This window comes from Myotis myotis, unplaced genomic scaffold (assembly GCF_014108235.1).
Source record: "Myotis myotis isolate mMyoMyo1 unplaced genomic scaffold, mMyoMyo1.p scaffold_m19_p_9, whole genome shotgun sequence".
Lineage (NCBI taxonomy): Eukaryota > Metazoa > Chordata > Mammalia > Chiroptera > Vespertilionidae > Myotis > Myotis myotis.
The window spans coordinates 32,042,549-32,068,855 of NW_023416401.1; positions in this window are offsets into that span (position 1 = coordinate 32,042,549).

Sequence of the window (26,307 nt, forward strand, 5' to 3'; positions counted from 1 at the left end):
ATAAAGCAAGGCACTATGAAGTTATTTAATACATTTTGGCAATTTGATTGACAGGTGGAATGGGTAAAAATGCCACTCTGTTACCCATTGGAATACAAATAGAAAGTGAATATCAAATAGAAGCTTGAAATAAGTGTTTGAGGTATATGAATATAGATTTCTCTAAACCTGTTAATACTACGCAAGATGAACTAAATGGAATCCTTTGAGAAATTAGTTTTTTGAGTTTTTTCCAAACATTTTTATGCCCCCTTTCCTTTTCATCAGGGCTTTTGGTTCCCACCTTTGGTAAAAGATTAAAAAGCCCTGGTGGTCCTGCTTCTCTCTGTATGTACAGAACAAACAGTGACTCATTGTGGAGCTAACATGTCCAGACAAAATATGAAGAGAGATCAAGTGTGTGTGTGTGTGTGTGTGTGTGTGTGTGTGTATGCACATAATCCGTATATACTTGTGGGCCCATTCAGATAATTATTCTTTCTCCTGCTATAAAAAAAAGTGAGTATCACTTATGTCTTCAAACATTTGCTTCCCAGAAAGCCTAAAGAAAAAAAAATATTGGAATGGTAAATGCACAATACAATATGCAGATGATGTAGAATTGTATACCTGAAAACTGTATAATTTTATTAGCCAATGTCACCCCAACAAATTCAATTTTTTAAAAAGGGAAAGAAAGAGAAAATAAGTGATTTTCTAAAGACAGTGTTGATGGGGTGGTACTAGAGGATGCAAATTACCTTTGTTCATTTCATCCTTTTGGAGAGTATAATTGATAAAAATTGAGATTATTGTAACAGAGGATTTCTCCTACTATTTGAACTACATAAAATAATTCAAAGTTTAAGGCTTTGTGGTTATTTGCATTTTTTATTTCTTAATATTATTTTGGTCATATTTTTATATTTGTCCTTATAGATACTGGTTTGTATGATCTGATTCAATGATACTGATGACAACATTGATAATGTTTATGGTGATAGTAAGATCCAGGCAAGGTAGCAAGGGCCTTTTACATTATACTTAAGTATTTGACACAGGTTTTATTATTCTCCATTTTACCAATGGGAGACTAAAGCTCAGAGAAGTCAAATGACTTCCTCTAAGTCACTTAGAAAGCTGGGTTCCATCCTGGCATATCACTTGTCTCACTTTATCTAATGTGTCTGATAAAATTCATCCACATTCCATGGTCTCAACTTCTACAAAAATATACTGATGATTTTAACCAAGATCTCTCGGCAAACTTCAGACTTGGATACACAAGGGCCAGCTGGATATCTCTACCTGCAGAGTGCAAAGATCACAAGTCCAGATCTGAATTTATCATCAACACAACATCAAAGTTTTCCCTGCTCCTCTATTCTCTGATTAGTTGATGTCTCCACTTTAAGCAAGAGGAAATGATGGTCAGATTTAGAAAAAATGATTTTTAAAATAAATTTGTTTCAAATATTGCATGAGTTATACTATAAAAAAAAAAAATCCTTGTTTATCTGAAAAGCAAACTTAAGTGGGTGTCTTCTATTTGATCTGGAAATCCCACCACACAGCCCACCAGTAAGTGTGGGAATTGTCTTTGAATTTCCCCTCATCCTATTGCTACATCATCAATCAGCTCCATCTGATGTTACCTCCTGAATACTCTCAAAAACACCTCCTCCTGTCTGTCTTAAATTCTACAACTACTGCTCCAATTCAGGCCCTCAACTTCTCTAGTGGACAATCATTTCCAAAGTGTTTTCCCTGTTATAAAGCTGACTAGGCCATGCCTTTATCATACACTCTTCAGTGGCTCCCTGACCCCGACAGCAGCAATGCTCAGCCCTGAGTGCACATCAGCCCCCAACTTAAAAAACAAACAACACAGTCAGGACCTTCTTAGTGGGGCCTGAATATGAACACCTTAAAGATCCCCTGGATGATTCTAATATGCAGCCAGAGTGGAACGCACATTCATGCCATGCAGCCCCTCAATCACCTTGCCCTTGGGCTCTTCCCTGCTTGCTCCAGGAGCACTTGCTCCTCGTTCTTCCCACATGTGGGCTGGTCCTTATCTCCCTTCCTTTCTCCTTTGCCTGGCTTATTCTCTTCTCCCCTTTTGTCCCCCCTCTTCTGACCTTCCAGGTTTCATTCGGGTTTAAAGTTCAGATTGGGGTCGTCTCCTCTAAGAAGACTTCTCTTATCATTGACTACACCGTCTGCCCTGCTCTGTACCCTTTTGCATATCGTTCCACTTTTACACTTGTCCCATCTTTAAGAGCAGCCAGTATGTCTTCACTCATTTTTGTATGTCGAGAACCGTGCTTATTGCCTGACAATGTGGTTGGGTGGATGGATGACTGAGTGACATGGCAGAGCCCAGATTCTAACCCAGTCTTTTAAAATCCAGAGCCTGTGTATCTTTTTTTTTTTTTTTTTTAATTAAATCTTTATTGTTCAGATTATTACATTTGTTCCTCTTTTTCCCCCCCATAACTCCCCTCCTCCCAGTTCCCGCCCCACCCTCCGCCCTCACTCCCCACCCACTGTCCTCATCCATAGGTGCACGATTTTTGTCCAGTCTCTTCCCGCATCTCCCACACCCCTTTCCCCCCGAAGAATAGTCAGTCCATTCCCTTTCTATGTCCCTGATTCTATTATAATCACCAGTTCATTCTGTTCATCAGATTATTTATTCACTTGATTCTTAGATTCACTTGTTGATAGATGCATGTTTGTTGTTCATAATTTGTATCTTTACCTTTTTCTTCCTCTTCCTCTTCTTAAAGGATACCTTTCAGCATTTCATATAATCCTGGTTTGGTGGTGATGAACTCCTTTAGCTTTTCCTTATCTGTGAAGCTCTTTATCTGACCTTCAATTCTGAATGATAGCTTTGCTGGATAAAGTAATCTTGGTTGTAGGTTCTTGGTATTCATCACTTTGAATATTTCTTGCCACTCCCTTCTGGCCTGCATGGTTTCTGTTGAGAAATCAGCTGACAGTCGTATGGGTATTCCCTTGTAGGTAACTGAGTTTCTTTCTCTTGCTGTTTTTAAGATTCTCTCTTTATCTTTTGCTCTTGGCATTTTAATTATGATGTGTCTTGGTGTGGTCCTCTTTGGATTCCTTTTGTTTGGCGTTCTCCGCGCTTCTTGGACCTGTAAGTCCATTTCTTTCACCAGGTGGGGGAAGTTTTCTGTCATTATTTCTTCAAATAGGTTTTCAATATCTTGCTCTCTCTCATCTTCTGGCACCCCTATAATTCTGATGTTGGTACGCTTGAAGCTGTCCCAGAGGCTCCTTACACTATCCTCGCATTTTTGGATTCTTTTTTCATTTTGCTTTTCCGGTTGGGTGTTTTTTGCTTCCTCGCATTTCAAATCATTGACTTGATTCTTGCGCTCCTCTGGTCTGCTGTCGGGAGTCTGTATAATATTCGTTGTTTCAGTCCGTGTATGCTTAATTTCTAGTTGGTTCCCCAATATAGCATCGAGGGTCTCATTAGTTTTTTGTAGATCTCATTAAGTTTATCGGCGGCTTCTAAACAGTTCTTGAGAGACCTTAAAAGTGTGGTTCTGAACTCTATATCTTCCATTGACAATTTTGTCCTGTTTCTTTGTCTCCGCATTTTGTTATGCTTCCTTGGTGCACCCCCTAGTGGTCTTTGTTCACAGTCTTATAATTAAACCTTGATTGTTGTAGCTAATACCAGGGAGGGTTTGACCTCCAGGCCAGGTGGCTATGAGAATCAGCTGTGTCAGCAGTGAGAGAACTTCTGTCCTCTAGGGAGGTGCTAATCTAGCCTTTGCCTGAGGCTATCCGGCAAATGCCTGTTGCAGGGCTTGGGCGGGGCGGGTCGCACAGGATCAACAGGGTGGGCCGGAGAGAGCAGTTATGGCGGCTCTCAGTCCTGTCCCCAGGGGCTCTGCCTCTCTGAGTCCCAGCACCCGCTGCAAAGCTCGGAGAGAAAGCTGCACTCGCTCTGACCGAAGCCAGACAGTCCCGCTTCTCCCGTTTGAGTCTGGGTCCCTAAAGACTCGCCCGGATCTGGAGCTCAGATTCTGCGACTCCCTCCCGATTGAAAACTCCAACCGTGCCCTCTGCCGCCAGCCCGCTCCGCGCACTCCGCACCTCAGAATTTGACTTCAGCACTGCGCCTCCTCTGAGTGTCCGTATGCGTTTCTCTTTCCTCCTAGTTGTAGGACTTCCACTCAGCCAGCGTTCCTGTGGTTCTGGGTGATGTCCCTTCCGTCTTTTAGTTTCACTTTTGAAGTAGTTGTTCAAAGCAGCAAACTCCGGCGTTAACCTATGCCGCCATCTTGGTTCTCCGAGCCTGTGTATCTTGATACCACATAGCAAACTCCGTTTTATCTTCTAATAGATTACAATTCTATACACTCTACATTTGCAGAAAGGAGCAATGATCATTTATGTTCAGAATGATGGTCTGGAAGCCAGTCAGTCCCCAAACACATCAGGCCCCTTCTTGGTTTCACAATTTTTGCATATGTTTCTCTCTCGGCCCAAAATGCCCTTCTCTCTACCGCTCTGCCACTCATCCTTCAGGATTCAGCTAAAATATTGTAATCTTAGGGAAGACTCTGAGATTTTTCTCCCCTCCACCAAACAAAGTCATCCATCCCACTGTTTCTATAGGATTGTGTGACCACTTCAACTGTAGTTCTAATTGTTTGCGGCTGCTATTGTTCAATGTCTGTCTCCCACTGGAATAGAAGCTCTCTTGGGTCTTGTGTAACTTTTATGCAACGTACAATATAGGTGTTCAGTATATTTTTTATTTTGAATTATTATATCCCATAGAATTTTGTTAATTACATTTTATATACTAGTAAACTATTTTTTGAAAAATTGGTCAGATTATCTCATTCCATGGTCCTGTTAAATGCCTAAGAATTTATACTACTTTGATCTGTTGTTATTTTTTAAAGCAGTTTTAACTATTTGGTCAGGATTTTTTACTTACCAGTGAAAGTCATAAGAATTTAGTAAAAAGACCCTCTAAAGCTTTTAGCACCATCCACTACCTGTCTACCTATCACCCGTTGTGATTGGATTGGACAAAGCTGGGAAAACAGTTTTTGTCGTCCACAACAGGATCCCCCCAATCCTTTTGCCATGGTTAATTTCATACAGCCCAGAAAGCATGCAATTGAGACCAGAGCCAGGAAGAAGCAGTGCACACTTCCCTGCTAGTCTTTGATGTGCGGTCTTGGCTCTGTTCCATCTCCACCCCGGGCGGGAGCCACAGCTGGCCGCCATGTGCAAAGGCGAGCATGGGGGAGGGAGCTGGTCCTCCCTGAGCCAAATGTGGATTCCACAACTGAAGTGGAAAATCCACATCCTCAGTCTTATAGCGTACAGTGTGGGCATCACAGCAGTCAGCCAGTCCTGGGTGAGCTCTGAAAGCTCTGTGTTTGAATCCTTGGTCTGTCATCTGTTAGCAGTGATCCTAAGCAAGTTTGCTCAGTTCCCTCAACTGGGATCTGCACAGTGCAGTCAACTTTCTCTACCTCGAGTGTTGCTGTGAGGACATATGACTGAGCTACGAGGAAAATCCCTACAAGACATAAATCACAGTAGGCACCTGCTGAAGGTTAGCAGCCTTCCATTCCAATGGACAATTAATAGAGGCCTCTTCTACAACAGGGTGTCCAGCAAGCAGCTTCCATCTTGATGATAACATCTGTCCCCTTGGCATCTGAGAGCAATAGCATGCTCAACCCCTGAGCAGAAGAGAGTCCCCTTCCTTCCTCCTCTGGGTTTTTCCAGGAAAGAGACCCTCAGAGCACCCTAGTTACGGCCTCCCCCTCCTCTTTATCCTGTTTATCAAGGTGGAGTGATCAGCAGCAGGTGACCACCTGAGGGCCAGGTCTGGAAGGAGCAGAGTGAGTGCACAGAGTGCGTGGAAGGGATGGTGTCTTCCTCCCCTCTCTCCATCTCCTGGCTGCTGAGAAAGTATTTGGAAAATGGGTCCTTTGCAAATCCTCAGGGTCTCAGGAGAGAGTGAAATCCAGGCCTTTCAACACAGGATACTCAAGTTAATCTCTAGGCCTAATCCACTTAGAGCATTGCTTTTAAAGCCCATTTGAAGTGACACAGAGGCCAGGACTAAGGCAGATAAGCCCTTCCCACTTGGAGGGGCTCAGCTCACTAGCACCCCAGTCACCCTTTCCAAGGCTTGTCTGGTTGCAGTATCTGTCATGTTATTTGTCACGATTTGATTTCTATGTTGACCCTGGGGACACAGCCCAGAACTGAGTCTCTGTGATGTAAGGTCTTTTTTTTCATCACTGGGAACCAGGGTGGCACTAAATAAATGACTGTTAAACACCATCATTGTATCAGAAACAGCTCAGAGGCCGCATGAGCAACCAAAGAAAATGCTAAATGCTCTTGGGGGCCACTCGGGATAGTTTCACTGATGTGGAGGAACAAAGGTCTCTCAGGCTGAAGCGGGCGGGGGTGTCGCATTGTCAGAAAAATAATGACCACACTCTAAAAACAAATAGATGACTCTGCTCTGCTGGGCTAGGAGTTTCTGGCAGATGTTCATTCAGATGCAGAACGTAAACAACACTCTCCCAGCACCCTTCCGGACAGGCCCAATCCCAGTCCCATGAACAGGCAGCAGGCGGCCAGACAGAGCTGCCAAAAAATAAACTGATAAATAAATAAAATGAAAATAAACCTCCGAAGTTATTATTTCCAAAGACATAATAGAACATGAACAACAGAGACATTAACTCATAGGGAGGAGAAATAGATATTTAAGTCATTTCCTCTTCTGTCCCACCTGACTTTTAAATTGATTTCCACTTTATTTTAAGAACTTGAGCAATTTAAAAAATAATAATAATATTTTAGATACTTTAAGCCAACGTAGGATGTGAAAGTTGGAGTCAACAGTTCTTTTCCCAATTTCCCTTCCCTTTGTAAAAATAAACACGTATGTGCAAATGCCAGTGTGTGTGTGAGCACAGGCACACACACGTGTATCTTTTCTCCTACCATGAAGTTTATAAACGGCTAACCTTACTTTTGGCCCCTGAAACGCTGCAGAAAGTTCAATGTGTGATCACATCGTACGATGTTGGGTCTACATGCGAACATTCTGCTTTAAGCACAGCCTGGATGTGACTACAGATACTATCTATGAGGAGCCTTTAACCTATCTGGTGCCAGTTTCTCATCCATCAAACAAGCCCATTGGAGGAGACAATCTTGAAATCCACTCTCCTATTAAATTCTATGAGGGCTGGAAAAGTCCCGATTTACCAAGCAGATATGTGAAGGGCTTGCAGCCAGAGCACTTTATGTAGGAAGACCTTCAGCCATGCCCATTTCCAGAGGCTGAAGGGAGGGTCCACATTTCAACACTCATACTGATCAATGACTCAACCTGCCAAAACGCCATTCATTTTAGGAGCATGTGGGTTGCAGTAATCCAGTGGTTCTCAACCTTCCTAATACCGCGACCCTTTAATACAGTTCCTCATGTTGTGGTGACCCCCAATTTCATTGTTACAAATTCGACATAATTAAAGCATAGTGATTAATCACAAAAACAATATGTAATTATATATGTGTTTTCCGATGGTCTTAGGCGACTCCTGTGAAAGGGTCATTCAACGCTCAAAGGGTCGCGACCCACAGGTTGAGAACCGCTGCTTTAGACTCGTCAGAGCAATTAAAAATTAAACATTGAGGACTTTTTATAAATATGAGAATCCTGAGCTCTCAGTCCCAGAGCATGTCTTGCTTCTCTTGATTTCTCCAGTGCAGCACCTGGATCCAGGAGGTATGCAGGAGATGTTTGTGATTGCATTTAGGCCACTACCAAGTCACAGGTGAGAATCAGACATAAGCAAATATTATCTCACCCAACTTTAGAATGGCTGGTGCCCTTTCATAAGAGTTCATTGCTCTTTGGGGGGGATTAAAGCATTTCATATAAATCCTGTTTATGTTTTCCCAAGAGTGTGTTTAAAGTATTCAGACACAAGTAAATGTGCCTGGCCTCCTAATCTTACCACTGAAGATAAAAGAGACTTTTCCTTTTGAAGTGAGTAGGTAGCCGCTCCATTTATTCTTCTGCTTCCCTGGAAAGGGCCCACTGAGCTGAGGGTGTTAGAATGTGGAAGAAAAAACGAGAGAAGGCAAATCATTCCTACTCACTCCACACCCCTACATCCACACCCAGGATCTCTCTGCTTTAACTGCCATGGGGTCTGACACCCTCTTCGGGTGGGCTTATGCCTTGCTGATCTCAGCTGGCAAGGCCTGTCCATTTTCCCACTGACCCAAGTTGCCTTGAAGACATGAACCCAACAGGATTGGTTTAGGGGTCCGCCACCAGCCTGAGTCAAGGCTGCACCCCATTCAGTGGAAGTGTGAGTTTTATGAGGGCCTTAGTCAGGCAAGGACTGGTGGAAATGGACCCAGGCTCCCCAGAAAAGTATGCGTTCATCCCAAATCCTGCCCAGGCAAGTCAGTCTCTCCTTGCTTTCTGAAACTTTTAAGGCTCTGAAACACTGTCCCTCTCCACAACCATCCCCTACACAAACCTCATCCCCATGCCCCCAAAGACCTACATGCCTGGTGCTGGGAGCCCACTAATTTATATCCACATCAAGGTGTAAATTATAGCTATGGGCTCTTTTAAGAATCATTTCGTAAGAAGACTAGAGAAGAGATGATAATATCAACTCCCAAAGTGGTGGGAGAACAGTACAAAAGTGCAGACTGAATGTGACAACCACAGATGCAACCAACCTCCCAACTCTGTTCCCCCAGGAATGATCATCCAAGGACACCATGCACCCCAAGACCCTCTGGATCATATTTCTTTAACTCACCAGAACCCAGTGCTAAGGGTCAAGAAAGGTCACAAGTCTAACTTCTTACAATAAGGGGAGTTTCCCCAGAAGTGTGAAGATGTGGCCCTGCCTTCCCTTGCAACAAGCTCCCTTGCTCAGCGTCTATGCTAGCAAGAATTCCCAGGATGCCTGAAGCTGGAGCAGTTCTTTGGTTGATGCACTTTGCTTGAATAAATAAAAACAGTTTCTTGTTTGTGTTGCTGACTGAGCTAAGTCAAAATTGTTTATTCATTTGCTGCTTTTTTTTTTTTACCTTAAAGGAGATCTAAGAAAGCAGTCTCCATCACCAGTGGCCCCTCCAGATAGTATTGCTGGTTCCCACAGTTTATTTGAAACACAAGGACCTGGTTGATTTTTCAAGTGAACAGCAAATTCTCAATACCTGTAAGTTTTAGCTTACTTGCCCTGCTCATAGTCTAAGAAAATATAATCAAATTTGTAAAAGCCATCTTCACTTGAACTTCTTTACCAAGCCATGGGTACAATTCTCATTGGTATTCTCTAGGAAGAATTTTTTCCATGCACACCTCAAGTTCTCTGCATAAATGAAATACTGTAATAAAGAAAATAAGCATTTCCCAATTATTAAATACAACTGACTAAAACACTGTGTCCATCCCAGACACCTTCACCAATAAGCAGGGAGGTTGGTTCTATGCTGCGGCTCTTCCAGCGTTCAGAGGAGTGACCATCTGATGCCTCTGGCTGTGTGCAGCTGATACCACCTTCCTCTGTTTTCTGTGATTCCCAAGTAATTTTCTATAAAGCTTCATAAAGACTCTAAATATTTATGAACATGATCACCCACATTCTTTGTTCTGGGCCTCAGTTCCATCACTTTCTAGAATAAACTGCCTAATAAGCTCCAAATCATTTTAATGCTACTAATATTTATTAACAGATAAAATATATTTCTGGAGATATTTAGACATCATGTACACATGCTACGTGTTAAACTAGAATGTGTTGGAATGTATATAGAGCATTTTTGCTTTTCAAAAACCAAAATAGAAAATTGTGCCAGAGAATATAATATGAATCAGGGCTTATAGCTGTTGGTAGTTGCATTAGAAATTATTAGAAATAAAAATGTGTCTGGAATTATGGTTGGAGTTTACTACTTCATGATCTACTTTATGGAAAAAGAGAAAATGGTTGACCCTGAAGTAATTTTGGGGGGAGATAGCATTTCCACTGATTTGCTGAGGTCAAATATCTCAGCCACTGCTTCCCTTACATTGTTGGTGCTTAAGATTATTTTTCTCTTACTCTACATATTTGGCCCCTCCACCCCCTTCTAGGAAAATATAAGATTACTGATGCGGTGTTTTATAGTTTTCTTCTTACCAATAGATTTCTAGACAGTATTGGATACTCAGCAGAGAAGTCCATGCCTTATCAAGCACCCAGCAAGAAATATTGTCCATGAGATATCCAATAAAAGTTAGAAAATTACATTTAGAAAGTTTCCTTTATCGTATTGTAGAAACAAAAGTAAATTTACAGTGAAAATTGGCTGCAGACTGAATGTGGGATACTTGAAGCTCATGTTTAAGGATCCATTTTTCTCTCTATAAGAATGTTCAAGAGCCGCTCAAACAAATGGGTTCATATCTGAAATTAGCCAACTGCCTGCTTACGTGAGGTTCTGGAATCCACGAGGTAGCATTGGTGGAGTATGTATTTACTCTGTCCACACCTCCCACCCACATTCCAGCTGACTCCAAGATCAGGGAGGGGAAGGAAATGGATCTAATTCTGCACTAGGGTGCGGCCCCTGGAAAACCCTTCCACTTCTCCCAGAAGCCCAGGATGGCCACTCGGATGGGGAGGGGAAGAGGGCCCATGGCTGTCTTATTTTGAATTCCTTCTCAAGGGCCTCCATCAGATGTAAGGGAAGCTTGGTCAAGAGATCAGGGATAGGATCCAGGGAATGTTTGCTCACCAAATACAGTCACCAAATTTAGAGACTTGCAGGAGAGGCCCTTCCTATGCAAGGGCAACCAGTGAAACGGCAACCGCTATTTTGTCCCACAACATAAGGCAACAAAATGACTGGACAAAGGACTGCTCACTGGGACAGTTACACGCACCATTACTTGAATGGTGTGAGAGTAAAAGAGGATAAGGTAGGAGTTCCCAATCTTTCCAAACTTGAAGGTCCCACTTGAACAACAAGTATGTTTGTGGAATTTACTTGGTGGTAGTTGTATCTCTCGGATACACTGATTGGGAAAATACACGATGATAATCTGACAAAAAGCTGTCATGAATCAGTAATTTTAAGTGGATTTGTATCAATGAATTATGACAGTATCAATACACATTTCCAATACAGTATGAGAAATATCATTTGTTAAGTCTCCAAATGAAGGAAGTATATGCAAGGATTCATCCCCTGGCACCCACTGCTCACACATGGGAAACATGCCTAGGTCATTTTGGACTCTACAGAGCTCTGGCTATTTCACAGAATTGAATGTGTTCTTCAAACCTTCTTTAAACTACACACACACACACACACACACACATACACACACATACACCTTGTCCCCATTTTCACCTCAAGACCATTTAAGTACCTCCTACAGGTGTGTATGTGCAGAAAAAGATTTACTTCTGAGTCCACCAGCTCTGCTGCTTTCACCATTCAATGGGAAACCTGCTCTCACCTGTCACATTTGTGACATTCATGTATTCATATCAAGAGAACTGCCCTCTATGTGACAGACAGACAAAGGAGCCTCTAAGGTAGAAACACCTTAGAAGCCCATTATGCTTTAGAGCCCACGTTGTTCCCCAGAGGTAAGTATCTGTCACTTTAGAGATGAATATAAGAAAGCTGACATTAGTTTGCTTTTTCAATACACAAGGATGGGCCTCATACACTTCCATGAGGAATAGGAAACTGTTCAGGTTAGATGACTAAGGTGCTACCATGATTGCTTTTGTAAGAATGCATATTAGTAAATGCATTAGAAAACCAAAAGACCATAATGGAACCAAAACCTGCAGAGATGGAGAGGCAGGTTCTAGTCCTCGGAGACAACTGGGGCTGTCTCGAGCTGATTGTGCAGATCCACCCCCAAGAGGCAGCCTCACTTTGACCCTAGGCACGTGAGTGGTTGGGAAGCCACTGAGGAGAGGAGCCGATGAGATGAGATGGAAAAAGTTGCATTTGCTGCACAGCTGGTAATAGATTCCGGTGTAATGAGTCGCCAGTCTTAACTGAAATGCTCTGGGCCAACCTGGAGTAGTGGCCACTTCAGAAGAAGCCAGCCGCTCTGCACAGGAGAAGGGAAGAACTGGAAGGGGAGGAAGGCAAGCGAGATGGCCAGTGCTCTGAACGCTGAACAATCTACTCTCAATATCGAATGACTTCTAAAAATCTTGAATTATATTTTCAGCAAAGATAGTAGCTAAATTTAGTACACATTTACTATAGCCAGACCAAGAACTAACCCTTTATATAGCTATGCTGGTAATAGCTTATGGGTGACTCATCACTTATGATTATCCCTATTTTACAGAAGAAAAAAAGCAAAGCTTGGAAAGGTCATGTATCTTGCTCAAGATCATGCAGCTGGTGAGAGACAGACTAAAGGACCTTCAGTGACTAGATCCTTTATCACTAGAATATACCGATAGTTATATAATTCTTATTCTGATTTGGGCATAGCACCGGGCCGTGAACTTCAGCTCAGATTATCTAAAATTCTGAATCTAGCTCTCAACCTCTGGAAGTGGAGAAGCAATCCTATATAATAAAAGCCTAATATGCTAAGTGTCCAGTCAACCGATCGGCTGTTCAACCAATCAAAGTGTAATGTGCTAATGATATGCTAAGGCCGCTCAACTGCTCCCTATGACACGCACTTACCACAAGGGGGCAGACAGTTGATCGGTTGACCAGTCGCTATGACATGCACTGACCACCAGGGGGCAGATTGTGAATGCAGGAGCTGCCCCCTGGTGGTCAATGTGCTCCCACAGAGGGATCGTCATTCAGGCTCATGGCTGGTGAGTGCAGCGAGGTGGCAGGAGCCTCTCCCGCCTCTACGGCAGTGGAACATTTCCCGAGGGCTCCCAGACTGCAAGAGGGTACAGGCCGGGCTGAGGGACCCCTCCTCCCTGAGTGCACAAATTTTGTGCACCGGGCCTCTAGTCAGTAAATAAAAGAATACAGTGGGGCCTTGACTTACAAGTGTCCCGACTAACGAGTTTTTCAAGATATGAGCTGTCTCTCGGCCGATTTTTTGCTTTGAGTTGCGAGCTAAAATTCGGGTTACGAGCCAGCTTCAGATACCCCACCGCTAGTTGGCGCAGCGAACATCACAGTGAACGCCACAACATCAGCCCAGCATCACGTGTCTCACTCGTTCACTGTTGATTTGACATACGAGTAATCTGAGTTATGAGCTCCGTCACGGAACGAATTAAACTCGTAAGTCAAGGCCCCACTGTATTGAGGAATACATGAAAACAAATAAAAAGTTATGCTAGGGCAACATCAGAGAGACACAAATTAAAATGGTGTAGAATGTCATATTGGGAGAATCTAACCAGCATGGCAAAATGAAAAGGGATTGTCAGCTAATGACACAGAACAACAAGAAAATTCATTGGAATAGGAAAAGTTGTTCCTAATCAGGAAACCCTGCAGGCTTGTGGACACTTTTCCAAAGGCAGGTTATGGAAAGCTCGTTAGCTGAGTCACTGAGCATAAAGCCAGACAAAAAGTTCACGAATCCCCAGGAGCGATCCCTCTTACATTGGTCAAAATGACCTAGTTGATCTTTTCATCTCCCATTGTAAAGAATCTTTTTATTTTTCCACACAGAACTCCACAATTATTTTATTACCCTTTTCTCTCTTTGGGATTTCTAGAAAATATAAAACTAGAAATTATGCCACCCTAGAATATTCAAATAATTGTTATACTGAATTACCCTAAAATCTTTCTTTTCTGGCAATACAGTAAGAAGTAATTTTTTTAAAAAAATTAAAGAACATGTAAAAACAATTTCATAGAAATACCCTTACTGGTATGTAGCTAAGTGAGGGTAAATGCCCTATGCCAATTTTGAAGGTATCTATGTGACATGATGGACTGAAACCTGATGTGTACAGTGAGAGCATTAAAAGCCAAAATTCCATTATTTCAGAAATACAGTCTTTCTTTAGCTCCCCAGTCCCACCAAGCTGATTATTTAAATTGCGGAGCGTGACATCTATGCACAAGAATTGCCTACTTGTGATAATGAGGGGCTTTCTGCATGGACTGTGAACCACAGAACCAAGAGGTCATGTTCCAGGGGCTGACACGGACATATGGACTCAGGAGCTCACGCCACTGGCTCCCCTTTCCTTTACTTTTCCTCCCCCACCTTCTCCTCTCCCCTTCAACCTCTGCCTCCTCCTCCTCCTGGTTCTCCCCTTCCTTCCCTCTAATGGCACAAATATTCACAATTGTTCTCTAAAGAATGCTGCAGCCAGGCCACTTTTGTCTGAAGCGTCCTGATCACCTCACCTAGGCTCAATGTCCAAACTTGTTTTGGGTTTCAGGCCCAGGCGCCAGAGTAGGGCATCAATACTAGCTCCCTCCCTTCTGCTGGGCACACACCTCTCTGGAGCTTTCTGTCTCATCTGCAATTGGCTCTTGCAGACACCACAGAGCTTGGAGCAGCAGCCAGGCCTACACATTGAGGCCCCATCAACGGCAGAGCAAGCAGCAATTTATAAGTCCCCTAACCAGTGAGCTAGGAACCTAGCAGACCAGCCCTTTGAGATTTTGCCTCCAAGGAGTGTGAGTGTGGAAGGAAGAGGCACTGAGCCGAGGAGTTGTTCTGCCCACATCTCCCACCTTGTTCTAATGGGAATCCCGTGAGGGGCTCAGGTTCTGAAGCCCGCTGTCCATTCACCTTTGTCCCGGGCTAGCTCCTCAGCCTCTGGTGCTCAGCACCCAAAGAATGCTCCCCCCACGGCCTGGACCTCCTATCTCACCCCTACTTCTTCATTTCCTCTCACCCCCATACCTTTTTTCTTCCCTCAGTTACATTGGGCTCAGTCCAGACCCTCTTCATTTGTTTGGGATTTTTTTTTAAACCATGAGGAATATGAAGAGAAAAAAAATTTTTTTTAATATATTTTATTGATTTTTTACAGAGAGGAAGGGAGAGAGATAGTTAGAAACATCGATGAGAGAGAAACATCGATCGGCTGCCTCCTGCACATCTCCCACTGGGGATGTGCCCGCAACCCTGGTACATGCCCTCGACCGGAATCGAACCTGGGACCCTTCAGTCCGCAGGCCGACGCTCTATCCACTGAGCCAAACCGGTTTCGGCAAGAGAAAAAATTTTAATGAGCCATATTTTCTCTACCTAGATGACCTCTGTTAATATATATTTTTAATATAAAAGCAATATATGCACATGATCAGAAAAGTCAAGCAGCAGAGAAAGACATTAATATAAAGTAAAATCCCTCTTCCCCAGGATAGCCATTGCTAACACTTTCTCATGCTGCCTGCTAGAATAGAAATTATCTATAGGCCAGCATACTGGGTGAGGCAAAAGTAGGTTTACAGATGTATTATTTTTCATACATACAACTGTAAACCTACTTTTAGCCCACCCTGTACATATTCCTTTATTTAAAAAAATAATTTTTCATAGTAGGTTTTTCTATGGACAGCACCCATGTATTTAAGTTTTAACTTTTTATTTTGAAAGCATTCAGTCTTACACAAAAGTTGCAAAAACAGTTCAAAAGAATTCTGTACACCCTTTGCCCAGATTTCCAAATGCCACATGTTAACATTTGACCACGCTTGCTTTATCTTTCTCTCCCTACTTCTGTCTATTATTATTTTCCTAAACTGTTTGAGGATAGGTTCCACACATAATGTCTCTTTACCCCTGAATGTTTGAGAAGGTATTTTCTGAACTTAGGAACATTCTCTTGCATACGCATAGTACAATTAGACCCTCAGGGCGTCCACACCGACAGTGCTCGCCTGCATGGAGCACTGACATAGGAGAGGCTGAGCCAGGATAGGACAGTCTGATCCAACTGAGCCAAACATGTAATAAGAATCCGTCATACAGCCCTAGAGGCCAGAGATAGCTTCTCCCTACAAAGACCTCCACACTCCCACATGCTTTCTCATCTACAAATGCAATAGTTTTTATTAGTGTCCTATGGGGTAATCGTTATAAGTAAAAAGAAAGCTCATGGGCTTTTTTAATTTTTAGGATGGCATGCATTTGACATTTAATGCTTTAATGACTTAAAGACCAGACTGCTAGTGGTGTAGAGTCTCAGAGCCCATGGGGTTGTGATTCAATAGAAAAAAAATGGGGTATAAATCAAGAGACTTGGCTTTGAGTATTTGTCATCTACCCACCTTGGGAGAGTCACATAATGGCAGTGTCCCCATCTGTAAAATGAGGGCAGGGTTAACTGCACTGTGTATCTGGCTGGGTGGTAACACGGATCCGTTAAGTTAATCCAGACTAAAGCACATCATGAACTGCAAGATGCCGCACACATAAAGAAGTTGCTCTTAGCAGCCCAGCACCACCTGGCTGAATGCAAGGTTCTTATTATTGTTCAAGGCCAGGTACGGGTCCTGCTTTCAAAACTGAAGGTCTCGCATCTTGGAGAGCTCCTCTGTCCCAGACACAGGGCTGGTTGGTGACCCTACAACAGTGGTGGCAAATCAGACCTTAAGTTTGATCCCTCATTGGCCCCAAAGTCATTAGCACATCAAGCCTGTACTTCACTTTGTGGAACAAGGAAATAGGAGAATTAAGAATGGGTTTCTGCCTTCGTGGCTATTAGAACTACCTGGAAAGTATTTATATTTTTCCACGTGGGGTAACCCACCCCAAACCAATTGCTTATCAAATCACAATATAATTATTAATTCACATTTAGTTATTATTAATTATTAAATGACAATCTCCGGAGGGCGACGCCCAGTCATCAGCGTTCTGCTTGATGTTTTGTTGTTGTTGCTGTTGTTTCTCTCCCAGATGATTCCAATATGTAGCCAATGCCCCCAGGTTAGAACTCTGCCCCCACCCACCTTCCAGGAAGTCCCTGATGGGCCAGGACACTGCACCCTTTAGGACATGGTATCTGCAGGTGGATGCACTCTGGCTGCCTGACCTCTCTTGCGGTGATCCTGCAAGTTTGCTGTACTCGCTGGCAAGAGTTAAGTGTGCTTGTGTTACTGTGGTGGTTGTTAGCATGAGAGGCATGAATGCTAATGGCTTTTATAAGCAACCCATGTATTTCCATGACTAGTTCTGTTGCTAATTAGAAGCAGCAGATGTATTTTTTTTTTTGAAATGCCAAGTAAGTAACCAAAGAAGGTGAAAGGGCTGGAGACCAAATTGCCCCATCTATCAGATGTGACTAGAAGCCCCCTCCCTCCACTCCTTCCCCGCCCCCCCACCCCCCCCACCCCCACCCCCGCCCCCCCCGCGCACCTCCCAGTTGTGTGCGCCCAGACAGCCACAGCAGAGGCTCTGGGTCTCTCCCACACCCCGCCCCCCTTCCCCTGACCCTGCCAGGGAGCCCCAGTGGTTTGGGCAGACTTGTGTGGAGACAAAGGGCTTCTTTCCTCTCTTTGAGAAGGAGGGGGAGGGTAAGCTGCTCTGTAGAACTTTCTGTAAGAATGGGTATGAAAGTATATGCAAAGATGGGACTGAGGTGTAACTTAAGTCCACATAAAAAGACTGATTTTAATGCACATTTTCACATTTCAATATGCTATATCCTCCAGGAACTAATACTCAGTGTGGGCCTTGTGATTGAGGAAAAGTCGGTTCTGGGCATTCATTAAACTCAGCAGACCCAGATGGCATCAGACTCCCAGGGAGGTGGGGCCAGGCACTGGCAGGGCGAGGCTTTCCCAGGGTTGTCCCTGGCAGCACCATTTCTGTCCTGCTCTTGCCTTGCTGGTGAGTGACTTCACCCTCTTCCCAAAGTTCTTTTATTGTAAACGGGAAGATTCCAACCACTCTGCGAAAGGCGAAGTGAGTCAAACTTTGAAAGGCCAAGTGACGCTCTGAGATGCCGGCTCTCGGGAGCAGCCTGTCTCTGACACAGCAAGCATCCCCAGCAGGGTCTGGCTGTGCCCAGTGTTTACACTCCCTGGAGTAACCCTGGTTACCCAAGACAATGCGCCTTCTGGTATGCCTCCCTGGTCCCGGCATACGGGCCCTTGCCCAGTGAGCAGCTGCCCTGCCTCTGCCCTCGCTCCTCCAGGCCCCCTGCCCAGATTGTTTCCAACCCCGCCCTCATTATCACCCTCATTATCCAGTGCCTGTCATCCTTCAAGCCCCAGGATGTCCCTTCACTTCCCTGAGGCAGCCCTGCCCCAGCCATCCCAGGCCACAGTGATAACAACAGGACACGCCCATGGTGCTCCTGCCAGTAGTCTGAAATTCACAAAGCATTGAAACACCAGTTTTTATTTCATTTGTCAGCAAAATGGGAGAACGTTTTTGCAAAGGCTAAACTTCAGCCAGGGCTGGAGAGATTGGCGTGGCCAACACCCAAGCATCAGACATGGTGACCCTGACTGTATCCGTCTGTGGCCCTTCTAACTCTATCTGCAGGTGGCAGCCCTAAATGGCCCTTCTTATATATAAATCTGACCATGACCCCTTAGCATTCCTGTGGTCCTCGAGGTCTGGCCAGGTTCCTGAACATGGCTCCACCCAGCTCCATACCACACCTGATGCCCTTCTGTGAGCTCCAGGCCACAGGCTGTGCATGGTCCTGCCTCAGCGCCTTTGCCCACATCATTCCTGCAACTGGAACGCCTGTCTTTAATGCCCCGGCTTCCCCACTCAGACCAGTAATCCTCCCACCTGTGCCCGTGCACTGTCGGTGCTGCACATCCTCAGCAGAAAGTCTCTGCCTCTGAAGCTGCCTCTGTCCCCTACCCTCAGAGAACGCCATCCTCTGGCCACGGTCTGCGCACCGTCCCCTGCGGGCCTTGCGTAGGAAACACAGAGCTGGTGCGAGCAGGCCCGAGGAACGTGTGCTGGGCAGAGCGAAGTTCATGTGGCCTGTACCACCGCGGGCACACAAGCCCAGCCCTTAGTGGGCCGCTTCTTCAGAGAAGAAAGGAGACCTCTGAGAAGCACACCAGGCCGCTACAGGTGGAAACCATCTCCAGGTGCACACTGCGACCACCACAGGCTGTTCCTGCAGGCCTCCTGGGCCCGGGTCCTCGTCACCACCTGTGCAGGGCCCTCCAGGCTCTTTCAATGAGCTCAGCTGACTTCCAAGGGCAGGGACCTGCTTCTCTGTGCCCAAGCGCTTTGTTCTGGACGGGAGAGCATGCACTGGTATGTGTCAGGGCCCAGGTGCAGACAAGTAATATCCCTGAGAGCCTCCCTCCACAAGCTACTCTTCATCCAGAGCCTCCCTTGCAGATGAGCAGGAGGCTGATTTCAGACCAGTTCCCCGGATGTTTTGCTGGGACTCCCCTGGCTCAGCAGTGCACCTCTGTTGGCTGCCTCCCTTCCTTGATATCAGTCTCCACTCTCTCCTGGCATTCTCTACCCAGCCCAGATAAACTACCTGGGCTTGAATCCTCCTCTCCGAGTCTGCTCTTAAGAGAACCCAAACAAAATAGCTTGATACCAAAATCGAGGACTCTCATGAAGTACCTGCCTTAACCATTTTTTTTTTTTTTCTGCCTGAGGTCACTATATCTCATACAAAATAAAGTTAATACTTTGTTTATTTTTAAGAAAAGTGAAATCATTATTTTCTTTGAGAATGCTCCACCTGCAATATGATTGGTCGAGCCCTTGTTTCCACCAGAACCAGTACTCCAAGATGCTTGCTGAGCAGAGCTGGGAGTGGACAGAGTTCCAGGTGTACGTAACGAAAGTAATGAATCCTGGACCAGTCCCCACGGGGCTGGTGGAGCTCCATCCCGGAGCTCCCGAGGGACCTCCTTACACAGCCCCTGCTCCAGCAAAACAGTGGCCACTCCCCAGTGGCCTTGCTTTTCTTTTCTTTTTTTTAATATACTTTGTATTGTTGATAGTATTACAGATATCTCCCCTTTGCCCCCCTTAACCTCCCTCCTCTCAGCTCCTACCCACCCCTCCATGTCTTCACTACCCTATTGATCTGTCCATGGGCTATGCCTATAAGTATATTAGGTCTTTGGTTTATCTCTTCTTGTCCCTTCAACCTCACATGGAGGTATGTCTGTCTATTGAAGAGGGTGGGCTTACAAAATGAATTTCATCAGCTCTTAGGAAGCTGATCCATGCTTCACAAGCGAAGCACCCAAATAGTGACGCTGGCTGGAAGGGTTAGCAAGGAAAACCAACCCGGGTGATTTCCAGCTCCATCACAGCAGCAGGGAGCAGCAGGGAGCCCTGGGCTAGCAGAGAGCCCGCATGCGCAGTGTGGTTGCTCTGATCCTGGAAAGGCTTGGGGTCGCTGGCAGCTCAAGGTTTGATATGTATCAGAAAACTATTGTAAGCATCTATTTATTGCGTCAGGCCTGGCCTGCAGCAAACGCCCCTCCTCACCCCCCATTTGCCATCATATGTCTGCTGAGTACTGTATATACATGGGGTTGACTCCTTCAGGCACTGAAGTGCCACTGAAATTAAAATGTAATATTTGAACAATAACTCATTTGTGACAAGGACACCATAACTTAAAGCATGAAGTATGATCCATCAAAAAGATATAACCATCATGAATCTACACAGTTTCCCTCCCTCAAAGCAAAAGTGTTCGGAATTATGAAGAGAATATGACAAATCTGTAACCATAGTAGGAGGCATGCCTCTCTGAAAAATTAATAGATAAATCAACAAAAGTTAAGTAAGCTATAAATGTTTTAAGCAATGAAACTTAAGAGTGTGATTTAATATTATAAATAAATATAAATATCACTTACCCAAGGAAGAAAAATACATTCTTTCAAGTACACATCAAAGATTTGGGATAAAAAAAAAAAATGACCACACATTAAGTACAAAAGAAGTGTTAATAAAAATCAGAGAATTTTCTCTGACAAACTTACAGTTATATTAGAAATTCACATATAAAGGTTGTTTAAGAAAATATATGTGAAAACACTAAAATTGCTCTCCTGTATAATTCCAGGGTAACTGAAACCTATAATAAAAATTACAAAATATTTAGAATGGAAGTGAAAGTACTTTGATACTTATTAAAAGAGGTATCTAAAGGAAAATTTACTGCCTTCAAGTATGTATTAAAAAGCAAAAGGAATAAACCCATGTCAGTGGACTAATGGCTCAATTTAAAAGCCTGGAAAAAAAAACAATAATATAAACCCAAACAAGGTATAGAGTGTAAATAATAAGACCAATAAAAACAAAAGCCAATCCTTTGAAACATCTAAGTAGAAGAAACATATAGCCAGACTCAGCTAAACAAAGAGAACAAAACTACACAGTAACTAATAAAGATTTTTTAAACCACAGTAAGATATTATGACAAGTTTTCTGCCAACAAATTTGAAAACTTGAAAGAAATGAACAATTTTCTAAAAATATATGAAATTACACATACACTTAAATTTAAATATGAATGCAAATTTTATTCAAGAAGAAATAGAAAACGTAGCTTAAAACATAACCATTACAGAAACTGACCTAGAAATCAAAAGTCTCACATCCAAAGGACACAAGACCCCAGTGGCTGAACAGGCATATTTATGAAAATATGCAAAGGTCTCAAAACCTTTGCAAATTAAGTTCACAGTACCAAAAAAGAACAAAATAAATCATAAAAATATTGCATTTGAGCCCTAGGTTGCAGGTTGCAGGTTCTATCCCTGGTTGGGGCAGGTGTGGGAAGCAACCAATCAATGTTTCTCTCTCACATAGATGTTTCTCTCTCTCTCTCTCTCTCTCTCTCTCTCTCTCTCTCTCTCTCTCTCTCTTCCTCTCTACAATCAGTTAAAAAATATATTTGAAAATATTGCACTTGACGCAGGAAAGCGATGACTTGAAATCTGTCTTGAAAGAGAGTAAAAGTTGTAACCTACCTATCGTTGGCCAGCAAGAGCAGTGGGGGTCCAGGTTCTTTTTATTCCCTTTTTTCGGATGTGAAAGAAATTTATGTTGAACATGTTCTAATTAATTAGAATATCTTAAAATATACATAAATCTTGTAATCAAAATACCTAACTTTTTTGAAGCGCATGGTTTATGGCTGCTGTTGCTTCAGTCACTAAATGATTCACAGGGTGTAAAATGCCTTACAAATGTCTGACCTATAAATTAGAGGAAAGAGGTGAAAAGGCTCAGTCTTTGCCGGGGAAAAGCCTGTGAGTTGGAGCAAACAGCATCTCCATCACGGCTGCGTTCTGCCTGTGAGTGTGCCAGCTGATCTAGACCTTGGGAGGGAGCTTCTGCTTGTTGCCCCCAGGCACCCCATCCTCCTTTAGGGCCCCCGGCCTCCCCAGCTCACAGTCACAACATTCAGGCCCAGCAACCAGGGCCTTCTCTTGTCCACAGCACCTACACTCAGAGGTGATGCTTCTGTCCCAGGAAATCACTGGAAGGCTTTTCCAGGAGGCCCGGGGCCGCAAAGGAGAAAAGGTGCCTGTGTTGTTGTTCTCTTTTTTTCCACCTAAAATTCAAAAAACAAATGAAGGAAGGGAGACAGATAGACAAGAAATCTACGCAGCAATTGTTGGTTGTCTTTCAAGTAATCCCTCAAATTTTTTACAATGTTTTCAATACTTTTGTGTTGCTGAAATATTTAAACTATGAAAATAGTTACTGGTCCACTGATCAGTGTGGTATTTGATGCCATATTTATCCAACACTTGATAAAATTTTCCCATTATCATATCCCTCCACTATCTATATATATAAAAGGCTAATATGCTAAGTGTCCCTCCTACAGTCCGACCAGTCGCTATGATGCGCAGTGACCATCAGGGGGCAGATGCTCAATGCAGGAGCTGCCAAGCTGCAGTGACTTGGCAGCGGCAGTTCTTAGGTAATGCACCCCGAAACCAGAGAGGAGGGAGCCCGATTCCTTGTGGGGCCACATGATTCCACCTTCGGCCATGGGTTATATTGTTGTTGGGGCACTGTCGGCCCTGAATCTGGTTTACTGCACACTTGTGTTTGCGTTCCACACTCTGTACAGCAACTTTGCAGAGTGCCCTCTTGCACTCTGGGACCCCTTGGAGGATGTTGGAGAGCCAGTTTCAGCCGGATCCCCGCAGGCCAGGCCGAAGGAACCCACCTGCCGGAGGGACCCTGCTCACTCCGCAGATACTGGGGAGGGCTGGCGGGAGGGTGGCTCCAGGGCATGTCCAGCCCATCTCAACCAGTCCCGCCCTGCTGGCCACCTTCTAATTAATTTCCTTTCAATGTGCATGAATCCGTGCACTGGGTCACTAGTTATGTTATAAATAGTAGAGAAATGAAAAAAAATTAATAAACATTATAAATGGGTTCCTGGTTAGCTCATATTATTCCATTAACACAAGTTGAACTCAATCTTATCAGTATCCTTTCCTGGGGTAGGATTCCAAAGTGGGTGTAGAACATGGCAGGGCTCCTGGACCCCTGAGGTGAGGCACATAGGTGTGGAGGGATGGGAAGAAGGAAAGAAGAGACCACCTTACAAAGAACACAAAGTGCTGATGGCCCCATCTGTCTGAATAATCCATCATTTTCATGCCCAGTCCTGTGACACAAATCAGGTAAGATCATTACCTTGAGGAAAAGATAAGCATTGTTCTTTCTCTCATTCTCTGGTCTTTAGTGAAAAGACTAAATCTGTTATCCCATGAAAGCTAAAATAAGTGAAAATGAACTTTTGTTATTAGAGGCCATTGAGATTTGGGGGTTATTTGTTAGCACAGCTTGCCTAGTAGAAGCTGACTAACAAAAGCACTTTAGCTCAAATTAGCATAGGAAGGCTCTAGTCAAGAGCAGGACCCAGGAAAATCAAACTTGATTGGAATAGAGAGGGGGGAAATGGAAACCCATTTGATTCGGTCTTGCTGAAAAGTGGAAGCTGGTTTTAGCAGCAAGGGAGCCCCCTGGGTTATGAGGAGCAGAGCACAAGCTTGCAGGCAGACGTGCACATATCTAAAGTTCATGGCCAGCATTTCTTAGTCTCTTCACAAGGTCTGGGTGGATCCTTAAAAACCAGGAAGGGCGGAGTCAGCAGAGGCCATATGTCCACATCTTCAGAGGAGGAGATGGAAGGGTCCCCAGTAAAGCAGGGAACTACAGTTTGTGCTTATCATTCCATTATCCACATTTACACTTTTATTTTCAACCACTTTAGAAAAAAAAATGTCCAGAAAGTCCCATGGTGCCAAGTTTCAAAACCAGGTAGTCATTAGCATGAGTGAAATTGACATTGATCACAGACTGGTCCTTTTCAGGTTTCTTTTATGTCTTCAAAAGCCCAGTCTTCCCATCCCATCTAGGATATTAAAAAAAAAAAAAATACACCCAAAGAATAGTCTTTCAAGTGCATTGCCACTACAATTAGATGATTATTATCCTGACTATTAATTACTATTATGGTTACAATTGGCATAATTTCTATGTTTTTCTGTGTGCCAGTCCAATCCTTCACCTCGCACCGCAGCCACCGCTGTGTTTTGCCTGGGCAACAGACGTCCACCTGTGGATCTGAACAGGCACGGACAGTAAAGGCAGCAGCCATGCAGATCTAAGCAGAGCTGAGTGTGCTGGAGAACAGGTGGCCAGATCAAAGGCAGGTGAGCAGGTTTTCATCCCTAGGAAGATTAGCAGGCACAGGCCCGGGAGCTGGTTGAGAAAGCATAGTTTCATGAAATCATTTCCCCCGGTGATGCCTAAGGAAGTTCAGCCCTCCATCTTTCTTCCCCATCTTCAACTTTCAGAGTCTTTCCCTGGATTCTTAGGATCTGGTCAGCAACAGAGGGGAGGGGAGAGCGTAGAAGACCACATGTGGGAAGTCTTTTAGAGCTAGGAATAGCCACATCTCACTTTTGCCCACATTGGCCAGGCCTGATGACATGGCCGAAGCATCAGAGCAAAGGAGGTGGGGTTGAATGAACACGTAGCAGGAGGCCAGTCCAAGCATCAGCTCCTGGGAGCAAATACCACCAGAGAACATGAGAGCTGAGGACCTGGAGTGGAAAGAGGCCCCACAAGAGGAAACGATTAAAAAACAGGGAGCAGGAGGGCTCAGGGGGCACAGTGGCTCACAGGTACACGCGGGCCTCTCCCTAAGGATCTGCGCGTACCCGGACTGGACCGGACAGGGTGGAGATGGCATTGGAAAAACAAGGGGCAACAGTCTTTGGAGCAGGCTCAAGGAAGATGCAATAAAGGACAACAAGTAGAGGACAATAAGAGACAGGGTGCAATGCCGTCCATGCAGGCTCCTGCAGCACGTGTGTCTGTGATGAAGAGCTATTCAGAGAAGCCAAAGCAACTGCTGGCTGGTGGCTTCCAGAACAAAGTAAAGCGAAGAGCTGATGGCTCAGTAGAGTCAGGGAGGCAGAGAAGAGAGGTAGTGGAAAAATTCCCAGCCACTTCTCAAATTCTAGGTTGATAACCAAGACTGTCAAGAGACTGAGAGGCAGCACAGAGAAGTAGGCACCTGAGTCCCACATGTCTGTTCCTGGTGGCTAAGAGGGAGTGGGGTCTGCAGATTCAGGTACCCGTCACCTTGCGGGGTCTCCATGTGACAATTCACACGTGTGTTGTGTGATGCCTTCCCTTCCACTGACGCTGAGTGTGACTTCGTACTTCTCATGGTTTTAGAAATGTCTGGAAAGGAGTGGGGACCGAGCTTAAAACTAATAACCTGAGGGAAGTTATGAAATACTGCATTTTGTGGGGAAAGGTCAATTGGAAATGGACCTCCTTATCTTGTTCAAACCACTTCCAGTGGAAATAATTTCTCAGGATAGGTCTATGGAATATTTTCTGTCTTCTGCATTTGAAGAGTTCCAGGTAATTAAAGAGCAATTAACCAGTTTTCCCTCTGATTTTAGTCCAAATTTCAAAGTTTGCCTCATTCACTCTTGTCTATAAAAAGAGCTTCTCCAAAATCCATTTGTCAGAAATTTCCGTGTATTGGTGGCCAAATCAAGACAACGTTTTTTGAAACTTTGGGAAGAAACCTGGTCATTTGTTTCTCTGCCAGCCAGCCTGGCAATGTACTTAGGGAAGGCAAGAGCTAAAGGACCAGCATGGACCACAGGCTCTGTCCCCTTAAAGGTGTCCCCTATGGGCCAGTGCCCATGTGCCTTATTTTGTTATAGTTCCCATTCTCATCACAGGTGTTTCTTCATCAGCAATTATCGTGCCACAGAACAAGATTGCAGAAGTGGTAAAGTGAGGGCCAATATCCAAACTCAATCTCTTTT